The sequence below is a fragment of the Enhydra lutris genome, unplaced genomic scaffold, assembly GCF_002288905.1.
Source record: "Enhydra lutris kenyoni isolate GAN:26980312 unplaced genomic scaffold, ASM228890v2 scaffoldscaffold63, whole genome shotgun sequence".
Lineage (NCBI taxonomy): Eukaryota > Metazoa > Chordata > Mammalia > Carnivora > Mustelidae > Enhydra > Enhydra lutris.
This window is the reverse complement of record NW_019154147.1, coordinates 9,397,105-9,412,756: the sequence shown is the minus strand read 5'-3', so window position 1 is coordinate 9,412,756 and position 15,652 is coordinate 9,397,105.

Here is a 15,652-nt window from a genome sequence, read left to right as displayed (position 1 = left end):
AGAGGACAAGGTGATGTATATGGAAGAATTGTTCCAAGCACAGACCGCTCACAGGCTTGGGTTGTTAGGATCCGTTGGGTTTGCAGGTTTCTCTTGATTATGTAGGAACACGCTTTTACAGTCCTGAGTCTGGTCACTCTAGAATTAACCTATCTCCTGAGACCTCGAGCCCCTCTTCCAATAGATTGTTTTCCTCTCCCCCCACAGAACGCCCAACCACTAGGTGTTACCCCTATTTGCATCATCCCTCAAAGGCTACTACAAATAATTCCACTGTGCCGTGGGAACTCAGGTCACCCATCCCAAGAACCCTTGGCTTGTCATTGCACATTGCACATATTGGCTATCAGAGAGGGACAATAAAGCAGGGGGGCAGGGCACCCAAGATACACGTCCCTGGAGTTTGGGAACTGGCTGAAATGGTGGCACGGAGAGGAAGGAGACTGGAAAGATAGACTAGCCTGCTCCACGGCTCCTCATTCCTCATGCCTGATGATTATTAATTACATTTGTGCATTGATACAATTTGCTAGTTTTCTGAGGAGGCGAATCGTGCTCAGTCATCTTGGCATTTTTAAATGTAAATGAAAAATCACCCAGCACTCTGAGCCAGAAGCGAGAAAGATAAATAACACCAGGAAGCTGGTCGTTGGCCGTCTGTCATAAAATTTCATTAGTTTTGACAGCCTGTACAACATAAGCAACGAATGAATGCTAACTATACTTCCTTGTCTGTCCGCTCCCATAAGTCGCCGGCGCTGGACCGGGCCGGAGGGGCGCCACCTGCTAGGATGTCTCGGTGAGGGGCACACAGGCCTCCACATGCCCCGGAAGGACCCCATGACACCCTCCCTCGGAAGTGGGCTCCGAGCCTCTCTGTCCATGTGGAACGGCTCTCTTGTCGGACCCGTTCATTAACATATCCTCTCTGATGCTGCCACATGCCAGGTACAGCTCTGCGAGTGGGCGACGTTAATCCACCGAGTGCCAGGAGGAAAGCACATGAGCGAAAGCAGAGACGAGTGCATGAGGGGTGGCAGCAAGTTGTCTCATTGGTCATGGAGCCACGCGGACATTCAAGTCCCAAAAGGCGGGGACAGCCCAGGAGTCCTGAGTCTCTTGGCGTGATTGACATAAAGATAAAGGCGCTTCTGCTTCCTCTTCCCCCTCTCCTCCCTTCCTGAACAATTCAGCCTTAAAGCTGTTGAGTGGGACAGAGCAGGGGTCAGCATCGCTGCAGGAAGAAAAGGGAAACACAGTGGTGCAAGGGTGTCAGAGTCCAAGCAGGGAGACAAGGGTGTCTCTGCAAAGTGATGGCCTCACCCCGGGTGTTGGAGCCAGATTGATGACGGGTGTTAGGGACCCATTGGGATAAGGAGGACATGTATGCATGCATGGGGCTCAGGGTCAAAGCTGGAAGGTGGGTGTCCCCATAAGTGGGCAGCCAGGCATGAGGAATCAGCCCCAGCAGAGTGAGAACACCTGCTCATAGGGTAGCGTGGCATGGGAAGTCAGTCCCAACAAGGCAAGGAGAGAACCACCATAAAGGGGTGTCTGAGGTCAAGCAGAGTGAGGTGGGCATCCACACGCAGACTCAGGGGAAGGGGGAAATGGTCACACACAAGAGCATTGATCAAATGAGTAAATCAATTAAGGAAATGGGGACTAAATAAATTAAGGAAATGGGGACTTGGCTTCCCACTGTCAGGTACACATATGGGGAGAAAGAGAAAGCTAGAATAAACCCGGAATTGGAGGGATCAGAGTAAACACTTTTTTTTAAGTTTATAGAGCTAGACATTGAAATAAATACAGATGAATATATACATTCCCTTGCTGTGTCCACGGAGAGCCTGGGAGCAAGAACACCCAATAAAGACAACTTTCTTGTGGGATGGTGGCGCTTGTAACATAAAAACTTAGAGATGCCTGTGATATCTATACCACCATAAAGGGAGAGGCTTCCTGGGAGTAAAAAAGAGGAGAGGGAAAGTAAAGAGATGCGATCTAGATGGCATTATTTAAAGCCCTGAATCCAGCCATGCCTGAAGCTTTCTCTTATAATCAAATGAACTTTTCTTTTCTTTTTTTCCTTTTCTTTTCTGCTTTCTTTCTCTCTTTTCTCTCTCTCTTTCTTTCTTTTTCTTTATTTCCTTCCTTCCTTCTTTCCTTCTCTTTCTTTTTTTCTGCAGGGTTTATTGAATGGTTGGCACTTGTGGTGGAAAGAATTTTGATTGTTATTACTCTCAAAAACTTCTTGATGATTGGTCTTAATTGAATCACAACCTCAGATTTTCCAGGCACCCACCTTTTAAAAGGCATTTGTGGAGCACCTGGGTGGCTCAGTCAGTTAAGTATCTGCCTTTGGACCAGGTCATGGTCCCAGGGTCCTGGAATCAAGTCCCACATGGGCTCCCTGCTCAGCAAGAAGTCTGCTTCTCCCTCTCCCTCTGCCCCTGCTCATTTGCTCTCTCTCTTGCTCACCCTCTCTCGCAAATAAAAAATAAAATCTAAAAAAAAAAAAAAAAATACATTTGCATATCCATGTAGTCATTTTTTTAACAAGTATTTACTGGATGTCTATTACATGCCAGATGCTACTCTGGGTTCTTAGGTACACCAGTGAAAGAAAAGTGACAAGAATCCCTGATCTGTGGGATTGACCTTCTAGTGGAGTGAGACAGACAATAGGCAACAGACAATAACGAAGTAAGTAGAAAGGAATAAATACTCTGGTGTGGAGGGGGGAGAAAGAAAAAGCAGAATATGGTAAGGGGGAGACAGGCATTTCAATAGGAAGTGGGTCTTATAATTTTATTCCATTTTTTTAGAAGAATTCATTCATTCATTCATTCATTCATTCATTCATTTGAAAGAGAGAGCACAAGCAGGAGGAGTGGCAGAGGCAGAGGAAGAAGCAGGCACCCTCCTGAGCAGGGAGCCTGACAAGGGGCTTAATCCTAGGACCCTGAGATCATGACCTGAGCCAAAGGAGGACGTTTAACAGACTGAGCCACCCAGGTGCCCTGAGATGTGCTATTTTAAGGAATAGTCAGGGTAGAACACAGTGAGAAGCTTACATCGGAACAGAGTCTGGAAAAATGAGGGAGTTAGACTAGACTGGGGAGAAAAGCATTCCAGTTGGAGGGGACTGCCAGGACAAAAGTCCTGAGGCAGAAGCACATCTGGTGTGTTCGAGGAACAGAGAGAAGTCACTGTGGCCAGAGCAGCATTGGGAGAGAGCTGGGAGTGTTGGGTGGCAATAAAGGGAAACACTGGGGAATCAGGTAAGAACTTCAATGCATTTTAAGCTGTCAGCGTTGACTCTGAGTGAAAGGAGTCACCATCGTATCATTTCAAGCAGAAAATAGCATGGTCCATATCACTCTGGCAGTTACGTTAAGAATGAACTATGGGGTTTAGGGTGAGGAGGGTAAGAACAGAGAGATCAGGTAGGAGGAACCGAGGTGAGAGATGCTGGTGGCTCGGGCCAAAGTAATTCCAGGAGGGAGTCAAAAATAAATCCAGGGTTTTGTGCCTGAGCAGCTATAATGATGAACGAAATAGGAAATGCCACAAGAGGGGTGATTTATGGGAAGAAAGAGCAGGAGATCAGTTCTGGACAAGTTGAGTTTGAAAAGTCTATTAGACATCCAAGTACAGATGTTTAGTGACTGTTATATATAAGAATTTAGAGTTCCAAAGATGAATTAGGACAATTTTTAACTCCTGCGAACTTTTACAAAACTCGCTTCTATGTAACGGCATTGGAGGATCCGTATCTGAGTGCGATACTGGAAAGATCAAGTCAAAAGATCATAAAACCTTAACCTATAATTTCCAGTGCTGTCTCCACTGCACTTTTCTCTAGGCCAGTGGCTCTGAGTGTGGTCTGGTCACCTCCAGGGGGACCCTGAGACTCTTTCAGGGTATCTGGGAGATGAAAGTAATTTTCATAATAATAGTAAAGCATTTGATCAATCATGACTGCTTAAGCAAACCTCTATAAAAACCCCTGAACTACAAGGTTTGGAGAATTCCTGGGTTGGTGGGCCCATAGGACCATTGGGAAGGTGGGGCTCTGAGACAGCCCGGGAGCTCTATGTGTCTCCTCTACCTTCCCCTGGGTGTCTCTTCCATTTGCTTGTTCATTTATACCCTGTATAATAAAAGATGGGAGGCCCATGGTTTTTGATTGGTATCTGACGTGCCAGACTGACAGACAAAATGACCTGTGTCTCTGAGGTCCAAGGTGTGGTCCACTAAGTTGATGAGATCCTCCTCAGGAGTTCCATGGGTAGGCACTTGAAGTGGGTCCTCTTAATCCAGACCAGGCCTATCACCAAGAGAACCTTCTTCACTATCTGATTATGTGTGGTGAGATAATCTGGACCTCTCACATTCACCCCAAACATTTTCCCACAGCAGCATGGGATTGTTGCCATAAAAACATTGTTTTGCTTCCTATACAGTGATCATTTTGTAAATCATCAAGCATATCCAACACAGACACACACACACAGACACGCACACACACACACACACACACACACACACACACGGGCTGGATATAGAACAGATTCAAATATAAAATCAAAGAATTTAAGAAAAATAGGAATGCTGAATTTGAATCTGGAATGCCAAGATGAACCCTATGAAGTAACACAATATATATAAATTGGTCTCTGCCCCTGGCTCCTGGCACAGAGCTCCTAAAACCCTTATAATTTTCTGAGTGATAGGAGTGTCTCCTGTTCCAATGAGGGGACATTTGGGGGGCTCTGGGATGACTTCAGGATGGAGCTGGGTGCCAGAAAGACCAGGCCAGGATGGGAAGCTTGGAAATTTCAGTCCCATTCCGTAGCAAGGGGAAAAGGGCTAGAGATTGAGTTAATGATCCATGATGGCTGCATGGTGAAACTTCCAGAAAAATCCCAAAAGTACTGGGTCTGGAACTGCCAGGTCAGTGAACACATCTACACGTGGGGAGGGTGGCATACCCCAACTCCATGAAGATAAGAAATCTTTCACTTGGGGTACTTCTGGATCTTGCCCTATATATCCCTTCATTTGGCTATTCATTCATATCCTTTCTTATATCCTTAAAAAAAAAAGTAAATGTATTTCCCTGAGTTCTGTGAGCCATCCTAGCAAATTATCAGACACAAGGAGGGGGTTGTGGGAAGTCCTATTTATAGCTGGTTAGTCAGTCACAGGTGGTGACCTATGACTCGGGGTTGCTGTCTAAAGTAGGGGGCAGTCCTGTGGGACTGAGCCCTTTACTTGGGGGATCTAATGCTGATCCCAACGGGACAGTGTCTGCATTGAAGTGAATTAGAGGATACCAGCTACCAACGCAGAGAATTGCTTGATGGGTGGGTTTTCTAGAAGCACCGTGAGTCTGTGAGTAATGGGGAAATAAAGAGGGTGCTCTTCCCAAACTACCCCATATGAGGTTTATGTGTATATTTCCCCCAGTTGTGTCCCCCAAGAACTTGGAACACTAGTGCCTGAGGAGCAAAGTATATGCAGTGCCCAGATCTTGATTTCTAAAACCCACTATTCACTAATAGAAACCAATGTTCCTTAGAGAACCGGTCAGAGCAGGGAGCCTCCAAGGTGAGCCTACAAAATCTCACTGGGTCAGAAAACAGAGGTTCTGGCTGATGGGGTCATGTGAAAATGTCATGGGAACTGCTTGAAGAAGCTCCCACTGGCCATACTTAGGATGATTTCAGCATCAGAAAGAATGATTGCACTCGAGTAAATAAGAACCCACAACGCTATACTGATAATAACAGAGAGGAAAAAGAAAAATTGCGTTTGGCTTAGATAATAAAAATATGAAAATCCACAAGAAAATGAATTTTGCAAAAATCTGGTTGGTGGGAAGCGAGCGGGAGTTGACAAGTGGCTAACACAATTCATTCTATTTATATTTTTATGGAAGTTTCTATATGTATCTTCTTTTTTTTAATAAACAAGCAAAAAACAAGGACACCGGGGTGACTCAGTTGGTTAAGCATCTGACTTCAGCTCAGGTCGTGATCCCAGAATCCTGGGATCAGCCCCAGGTTGGGGCTCCATGCTCACTGGAGAGTCTGCTTCTCCCTCTCCTTCTGCCCTTCCCCTCTCCACACTTTGTGCTCTTTCTCACTCTTTCCCAAATAAATAAATAAATAAAATCTTTAAATTATTAAGTAAATTAACAAACAAACAAACAAAGTAATGACTTAAAGCTGTCTCCAAATGAATAATCCACCTAGAAAGGGCTAGAGAAATGAAAAATCAAAATCAGTTTCCTACTATTCATGGAATTAGAAAGGATTTTAAATCCTCTTTCTTTTGACTTTTCCCCATAATTTTCTACAGTAATATGATGCTAATAACATGAGGAAAACTAAGCTATGTGTTCTCTACTAACACACAGAATGTGCACAATCTTTTCTGAGCCCACCGAGTATCACACGGTGATATCTATCACAATTTTATGATTTAATTATATGTATTTCTGTTTTTCTCTTACATCTGTCTTTCCTCTCTTCTTTCTTTTATTTTCAAAGAGATATTGTAGAGTCAAAAATATAATTGCCGATGGCTAGACTGGGCACAACTCAATGATCAATGCACTGAGACTAGTTTATACAGGTCTGGGTTTCATCTCCGAAACAATATCCAAGAAGAAGACATGAACATGTATGAGACTGGGCAGCAAAATAATGAGACAAATTTTTTCAATACCAGAATATATCTGGAACTCCTCTTGAGTTCTTCAGGGTTGAAGTCACCTTCTGAAGGGGCTTCAGCAACATAAATCTTTCTGTTTTGAGGATGAATTTCATTTCTGGAAACAACCAAAAGTCATCCAGAGCCAAGTCTGATGAATAAAGTAGTTGATCAAGCCGGAAACTATTTTTGGGTTAAAAATGAGGTGCATTGTAGAGTGATGAAACAGAAGACATAAACTAGCTCAAAAGCAATCCCAAAGTGGAATTCTTTAAACATTTTGAGATACTTTTGTGGGAGGTGGGGAGTAGAGCTACCCCAAGGGAGTACTTTGAAAGAATACTCATTTATCATCATTATTTACTATCTATTTCTCTCACCAAAGGAGGATAGAACAGCCTTGGTCCCCATGTAGCCTGAGCTCATCACTAATCTCCCTTAAGGGGAGCCCTTCACTTGGCACAACTATGTGCCCTCTCCCACTCTGGAAAATGGTCTGCTATCCCATCCTCTCCTCTCTGTCACGGTCAACTCCTCCACATTTCAAGCTCTTTCCAGCTTCCGATGTAATATATTTTTTCTATATTAGAAAAACAAGCCACCAACGTCTCAGGGGAACCATCCCAGCTGGAATTTCTGAGGTAGATGTGGGAGGGTGCTCGCAGGAGACCCCACAGAACAAGTACCAGTCTCCCAGACTCTTGATGAGAAGGAAAACTAGGCTGCCGTGGTGTGGCTGAGCTGGCTAGCTTAAGATCAAACTAGGTTCTGAGTCTCTATCACCTTCATCCGGTAAACTTCTTGAAGCAGAATGTCATGAAAACAGATAAATTCCAGCCTGAAAATCCAGTCAAGCTTTAAAAAAATTGAGTTGCAAAAAATAAAGAGTGGGTGAGGAGTATAAGGTTGTGAAAGCCACCTTGACTGCGCGGTTCCATAACCAGACTCGGAATGCTCTGTGGAGTGAACTTGGTTCTAGTTTCAGCAAATGGTATTAATTTCAAAGGCTCCTTTTTTTTTGTCAAACTAAGTTTATAAACACAGCTATTTGCTAATAAGTGTGACCTTTAAAACACATTACTCTAAACACAGACTTGCTCTGTGTCCAGCTGAGGGGCGGGGGGAGGCAGGGTATGGCAGGGAAGATCTAGAGAAGGGTCTGGAAGGAACCCTACACAGCCTCTCCTCAACCACTCATACCTGAAACGAACCTCTAGTGGCTCAAGATCTCAGCAGTGCTTCCATTTATTCAACAAATTTCTTTTTAATCTCTTGAGTATTTACTGCGCAGAAGGTGCTAGGTGAACATAGTAAAGGTACAGAAATTAATAGGACACAATCATTATCTTTAGTGCACAAGCACCATAAGGCATCCACACAAAAAATACCAATTATGGTAGCATTTGAGAAGTCTGGTATATAAGATGTCTACATAAAAGAACGTTTCAAAGGGGAAGAAATCGGTCTCATCCATGATAAGATGGACAGGAAGGTTTTAAAGACTTGTGGCTAAGTGAATCCCCATTTTACAGGTGAGAAAAGAGAAGCGTGGCGAGGTTGAGTAAGTCGCTCACGGTCTTAAGTTCTGGGGGTGGGCTGCCAACTCAGACAGAGGAGTCTTGTTATCATAATCGTTTGTTCCAAAGATGTTCTTATTCTCCTTCTTCCATGCAACCTTTCTCTCTTTTCACCTATGGAGTCCCTTGATCTGCCCAGCTTGGCATTTACTGATCCTTAGCCATTTACGAGTTCAATAATCCAAAACTTTCTGAAATGTTCCTGGAGCTCAGGGATCTTCATTCTCTGGTCAGGAGCCTTTAACACACCTGTACTTTGCTGAACTGAAAACATTGTGGGTTTGGTACTTCCTTTTCTCTGGACCTTTATCTCTGGGTCTCTGAGTTATTACACCGGGAACTGCAAGAACCAGGAAATCATTCATTCATTCAAATAACAGATGGATTGAATCGTAAAAAAGGTGAGTGAGAGGAAATTAGTTAGAATTCCAGTTCCTGTGTGTCCAACATACAACAGTGCACGCACACACACGCACACACACACACACACAATCTGTCTGTAATTAGTCTTCTGCCATTGCCTTTATAATAAACCATCTGTTTCCTTCTCCTTTATGCTTAGCACTTTTGAGTTCTTAAGTATAGTATTGATTACATTAGTGCATGAATTTCTTAAGTTTCTACGGGGTTTTGGCATTTTTATGAGTTCTAGGTTTTGGGTTTTTATTCTTCCCCCAAAGACTGTACAATCTTTGAAGATGAGAATGAGAAACAGATTTCTTTCACTGGCTAATTTCCTTTCCATTCTGCCCCAGCATGGGTTAGAGCATATAGAGGATACTTAATAAATTCTACACACACACACACACACACACACACACACACACACAAACACACTTGCACACATGTGGTAGTGGCCCACTACCTTTCAAATGCAAGTTATATAATGCCTAATTTGTATTTTATTTAATACCTAATTAATTTAATACCTAAATTGTACTTTGCACCCAGATTTTTCTCTTCTGTTGACTGACTCCCTTGGAAAAATCTCATCAAGAAGAAAGCAAACACCTTAGCTTTCTATTTAATTTCACAGTCGGCAATAAGTGACTTCCTTTTTTTCTAGCTTGTTTGAACCAAGGATCACATATGTCATGGCTCTTTCAAAGGATTTTGAAGACTGAATTACAGTCCTCTGGCAAGCAGGCAAGATTCTAATTTTTTATATTAACCATAAATATAACTATTTAGCATCTAACATATACTGGATAATGTAGGCACATTGGATACATAACAGAGACAGTCCTTAAACCCTCACAGACTCTTAGACTTATCTGAGCAAGAAGAAAATGGAATAAACCTGGGAGATAAATTCACAAGTGTAATTAACTTGTGAGTTACACAAGTGACAAAAAGTCAGTTCAGACAATGAGGATTGTACGGAATCAAAAAGTGTTTACGATGGGCCAAAATGGTTCAAATAATCTCATAAAACTGAGACTTTACCTTAAAGGATGCTTCTATTTCAAATCAGTGAGCAGGTAGAGCTTTACCTGGCTGTTTCCTTTTCCTGGAGTGTTGCTCTTTAAATGGATGGCTCCCCCCAATGTCATAGAGACACTAGGTTCAAGGCAATCTCCTTAGAGATTTTAGCTGTAAATCTAAAGGAACACCCTCCATTTCCCCTAGTGCAGTGCGTGGTTTTACCCCCTCTCTAACACTATCTGATCTTTTTCATTGTTTTTTGATTATTTGTTTATTATCCGCCTTCCCCTTCTAACAGGTAGGTCCCATAAGAACCATACCATTGGTTTGCTCTACTGCATTTATTGTCCCTTGAGGATTGCAGTAGATGCTCAAGAAAACATTAGAGAGATGCGTGAGGGGGTGGATGGGGACCTGCATTGTGAGTACAGAATGAAGAAAGTTCCTGGAAGAGCTCGAAGGCAAAGAAAAAGTCTGACAAGGTGAAGACTTCAGACTACAGTGAGGAGGTCCCACAAGGGAGAAGGAGGAGGAAGACTGCCTGGTAGCAAAATGGGCAAGGAACATAAACAGACAATTCACGAAATATAAAAACCAGAACATCAGCCTCGCATACGAAAAGACACACCGCCCTACTGGCTGTTGAAGAAATCCTAAAGAAAATAAGGAGCATGCAAATAGACAACAATTAAAGTTGACAAAATGTTTAAGACGATCAAGCCCTGAAGGAGCAATATTGCTCAAATTCAGCACAATTTCTAGAGGAAAATAGTCATCAAATTCTCCATAATCTATACATCACTGGACCCAGCAATTTTACACTTAGAATTTATCATGGGAAATAATTAGGCAAAATGGAGCTCCAGGAATGTGAATCTCAGGACTGTTTATAAAAGTAAAAAATTGAAAACTGCACCCACGTGTCACAATGGGCAATTAGCTTTACGGATTATGGTGTGTTCGTGCGGTGAAATATGATGCGTTCACCAAATAGGACATTTTAGTCATCTGAGATGCTTGTGACTGTATTGCTTAGTAAAAACAAAAGGTGTGCAAGGCATGATTCCAATTTCATTCAAACAAAACAAAAATTTAAAAGTTTATGCATTGAAAATCAAGTGGACTTCCAAGACCAAGATGATCAAGTAAGAATCCCTCACTGTACCTGGCTGATCAAATAAGGTTTTGTAGTTCAACTTGGAAGTTTGGTATAATTCATGATGGGTGTCAGCAAAATGAAGTGAGCCAACAATAGGAGATGATTATAAACTCAAGGGAGAACAAAAATTGCTTTAATGTGCAACTTGGCTCAGCTGTGAATAGCATTTGGAAATCCTCATTAATGCAAACACTGACCACTTGTATCAGCAACAAGTATGATGTAACCATACTACAGAAAACGGGAGGGGCTGGGTGTATGCAGCAGGTGTACGAAGGTTAAATTTTCTCCTGCCGTAGAAGAAAGCCAATAGATAATGTCTCAAAAGCCAGTAAGTAACAGGATCAAATAGTATTTAGAGAGATATACCAGAATAAATCATAGAAGGATTGAAAGCAAGCACCAGGACTTACAGACGGGATATGGCAGTTTTCATTAAAAGTATGATGCAACTTTTCAATAAACATGTGCCTCTATTGATTGGATTTTTTTTTTAAATTTCAAATTGAAATAAGAGTTGAGATTTTTTTAAGATTTTAAAAATTTATTTGACACAGAGAGACATCACAAATAAGCAGAGCAGCAGGCGGTGGGAGGAGGGGAAGCAGGCTCCCCACAGAGCAGAGAGGCCGATGCTGGCTCGATCCCAGGACCCTTAGATCATGACCTGAGCTGAAGGCAGAGGCTTAACTCACTGAGCCACCCAGGCGCCCCAAGAGTTGAGATTTTGACAGGAATTATTTTTATTTTCTACTTACCTGGATTCAATAATGTGCCAGGTTTTACTATATATGTTGGGGGGGTGCAGAATCAGCTTCTAAATTAATAGCATTCAATCAAACAAAAGTTGGGCTTCTTTCTTCTGTGCTGTCTTGGTCCAGGCTGCTCTAACAAAATTCCACAGACTAGGGGGCTTATGAACAGCAGAAATGTATTTCTCCCAGTTCTGGGGCTGGGAGGTCCAAGATCACATCACCAATATGGCAGCCTACTGGTGAGGGCTCTAGTCCTGGGTCCTAGCCATCTTCGAGCATTGTGCTTGTACCAAGGGAGCTCTCTGGAGCCTCTTTTATGAGGACACTAACCCAGTTCATGAAGGCGCCATCCTCCTCAGGATCTAAGCATCTCCCACAGGCCCCACATCCTAGTACCATCACATCAGGCATTAGAAGTTCCACATATGAATTTGGGAAGAAACAAAACATGCAGTCCATGCATATACCTATCAGGTTTTTGAATGGGTGTCTTATGCCAATGTATACTAAGATAAAAGGCAGTGGGAAGCAAGGTGCTTCCCCACTCTCGAGGATCCAAGCATGTCTTAATGAATCAGACTAGAATTGAAGAGGCACTTCTCACAGTGGTTTCAGATTTCAGATTAAACAGATCTTAGATCTCTTTCACAGGTTGCATATTTAACAGTCTCCAACTGCCCCCCAAATCCCAACCACATGTGGTTTTGCTTGCAAAAGGTCATATTTCTCTTTGTATCTCAGAAGCCCCAGCTTCTCCAGCAGTGGGACCAACAGAAGGCACACATGGTGGTAATAGAACAGGTAAGTAACAGTCGAGAAAACATTGTATCAGTTCAACAAACATTCCTACTGTAGACCAGGCACTGTGCCAGGCTCTGGAGAGATCTTATTAGGAGGTACATCAGTAATTTCAATACACTATGGCAAATGCTAAATTAAAAAATGCCCAAAGGAGATGGTGAGTGCCCAAATAAGAGACACAACCCCAGATGACTCTCTTGAAGAAGGTAAGATTGAGGATTAAGACCTTAAGTTAGGGCACCTGGGTGGCTCAGTTGGTTGAATGTCTGACTCTCGGTTCCAACTCAGATCGTGATCTCAGGGTGGTGAGATCGAGTCCCGCTTAAGTCTCCATGCTCAGCAGGGCATTTGCTTGGGATTCCCTCCTTCTTCCTCTGTCCTTCACCCCACTCACATGCTCTCGCGCTCTCTCTCTCTCTCTCTCTCAAATAAATAAATAAACCTTAAAGAAAAAGAGCTTAAGAGTAAGACGAAAAATGAGGACAGGTTTAGAACATGGACCCTGGAGCCAGAAACCACTGGTACGTTTCTTAACCTCTCCAAGCTTTAGTTTTGTCCTCTACCAAATCGACTAAGAGATAATGTACACAAAGTACCTAGTGAATAACAGACACTCAAAGATGCTTCTTATTCTGATTATTTTCATATTTGTAGACTGCTGTCCTATAGAACAGAGTAGAGGCATCTGTTTCTTCCAGAGGGAATGGACATGGATCAATTTCAGAGACAAGGTCTTCCTCCTGGGACAGAGCCCTAGGTTAAAAGAAAGAAATCTAAAAATAACCTATAGGATTTTTCATCGTGGAAGACACAGATTGTATTGCTTGGATGGAATATGGAGATGCAACAAAATTCAGAGTAGAAATTGGGGTGTGGAATGTCTAGGAAGAGGAGTCTTAGATCTCTCCCCAGTTTTTCCTTGTATGGTGTGTTGGTATATCCAAGCAGTAGGTGAGCTTGTCGCTACCCAAGAATGCACTTGGAACTAGAATTGAGGAAACTATTTCTGGTTACTCAAGTTAAACCATTGACCAAGAAGCAGATGCGGTGCTAGATCCCAGTGAGGACTGATAGATACAAAGCTTCGACTCTAAATGCACTTCATCAATCCATTAGAACTTGGAGAAACCCTTGGGGAGGGGAGATGAAATTTAGGTTGAATTGTAGAAAAATGAGTCACTTTTTTTTTCATACCATAGTTTGTAAGCTGACATTGGTACCTGTTACATTCATTCTTCTAAATCTCTCCAAAATATACTGAAGCTCCAAAAGGCTTGGGAATCACTGAATTATTTAGGCTTTGCAGGAGCAGAAGCTTGCTCATATCAATGCCCAGTGGAGACTGAGCCTTAAGAAAACATGAGACCAAGGTGGGCGTCAGAAGGCCAGTCTCCTAACTTAACTGTTGTTTAGAGCAAAAATACATCAGCTTGATCTGCACACACTCTCTCTGACTTTCTAAAATATAAATTATCTTAAAAAATTGAATTTTTTTTTAATTTAAAAAAAATTTTTTTTTAAATAAGGAAATTCATGGGGTACCTGGGTGGCTCAGTGGGTTAAAGCCTCTGCCTTCAGCTCAGCTCATGATCCCAGGATCCTGGGATCGAGCCCCACATCGGGCTCTCTGCTCAGCAGGGAGCCTGCTTCCCCCTCTCTCTCTGTCTGACTTTCTGCCCACTTGTGATCTCTGTCTGTCAAATAAATAAATAAAATCTTTAAAAAAAAAAAAAAGGAAATTCAGACACATTACAACGTGGACGAACCTTGAAGATATTATGCTCAGTAAAAAAAGCCAGTCGAAAAAGGACGGATTCCATGCAATTCTCCTCCTGAGAGATACCTAGAGTCATCAAATTCATAGGATGGAAAGTAGAATGGTGGTAGCAGGGGCTGGGTATAGAGGATGATGAGGGAATTCATGTTTAGTGGATATGGAGTTTCAGTTTGGGACAAAAAAAAATTCTGAAAATCAAAAGTAGTACTGGTTTCACAACAATGTGAATGCACTTAATGCCTCTGAACTGCACTCTTAAAATGGTTTAAATGGGGGGCGCCTGGGTGGCTCAGCCGGTTAAACGTCTGTCTTCGGCTTGGGTCATGATCCCAAGATCCCGGGATTGAGCCCTGAGTCGAGCTGCCTGCTCTGCAGAGAGCCTGCTTTGCCTGCTGCTCTGCTTACTTGTGCTCTCTCTCTGTCTCTCTGTCAAATAAATAAATAAAATCTTATTAAAATAAATAAATAAATAATAAAATGGTTTAAATGGTAAATTGTATGCTATGTATGTTTTATCATAATAATAATAATAATAAAAACTATGGCTGCACTGACAAAAAGAAATCCCACATGTCAGAAGCGGGGATACAGCTGAGGGCCACAGCATTGTGCACAAGCGGATGCTCTTAGGGGGAGTTATCTCATCTGGTTACTTAGGAATTCAACCCCTGATGGATTGCTAACTCAGTGAAAACTGGGACTCATAAACGTTGCCCACTAGTGCAGAGAGACAATATGAAAGTTGTCTCAGCCATGACTCTAGCTGGAAAATTAGAAGACTAAATCAATAAATAATTCTTCCATGGAAACTCAACATACCAGGCCTGTGTGTTTACAGCTTGCTCCGCATTGCATTCATGGTTTGGGAAATCCTTGAGCCAAAAGGTAATGCAAAATTGCTCTTGGGCGGGTACTAGCTCTGGGGTGTTCAGGAGAAGCAAACAAAAACACACTGGAGGGATTCTTTGACAACTCAGGCTGCCCAGATTCTGAAAGAAAAATAAAATCCCTCTTATAATCCCAAATTACAAAGTGCACAAGGAAATTATTCATTGTGAATGGAAGTCAACTAAAATAGGAAACATAAGACCTAAAGTCCCCAAATACAAAAATAATTGAAAAATAACCCAAATGGGAGTGTGATATGACACAAATGCGTAAAGGTATCAAATGATGCAGAAGTGATGAGTTGGAAAAAGAATTAATGAACTGGACACCAAACCTGGGTAGAGTGCCCAGAACACACAGAAAGATGTTAGAAGACAAGACATTTTAAAGAGAAGCTAAAAGACATGGAATACAAATTGGAAAACTCCAATGTATATATCTCATGGGAACGCCAGAAAGAGAGAATAAAGATAGCGAAGAATTCAGAAGAAACAGTGTTCATAATGAGAATAGTTTAGGATTATCTAGGTTTGATCTCAGAATG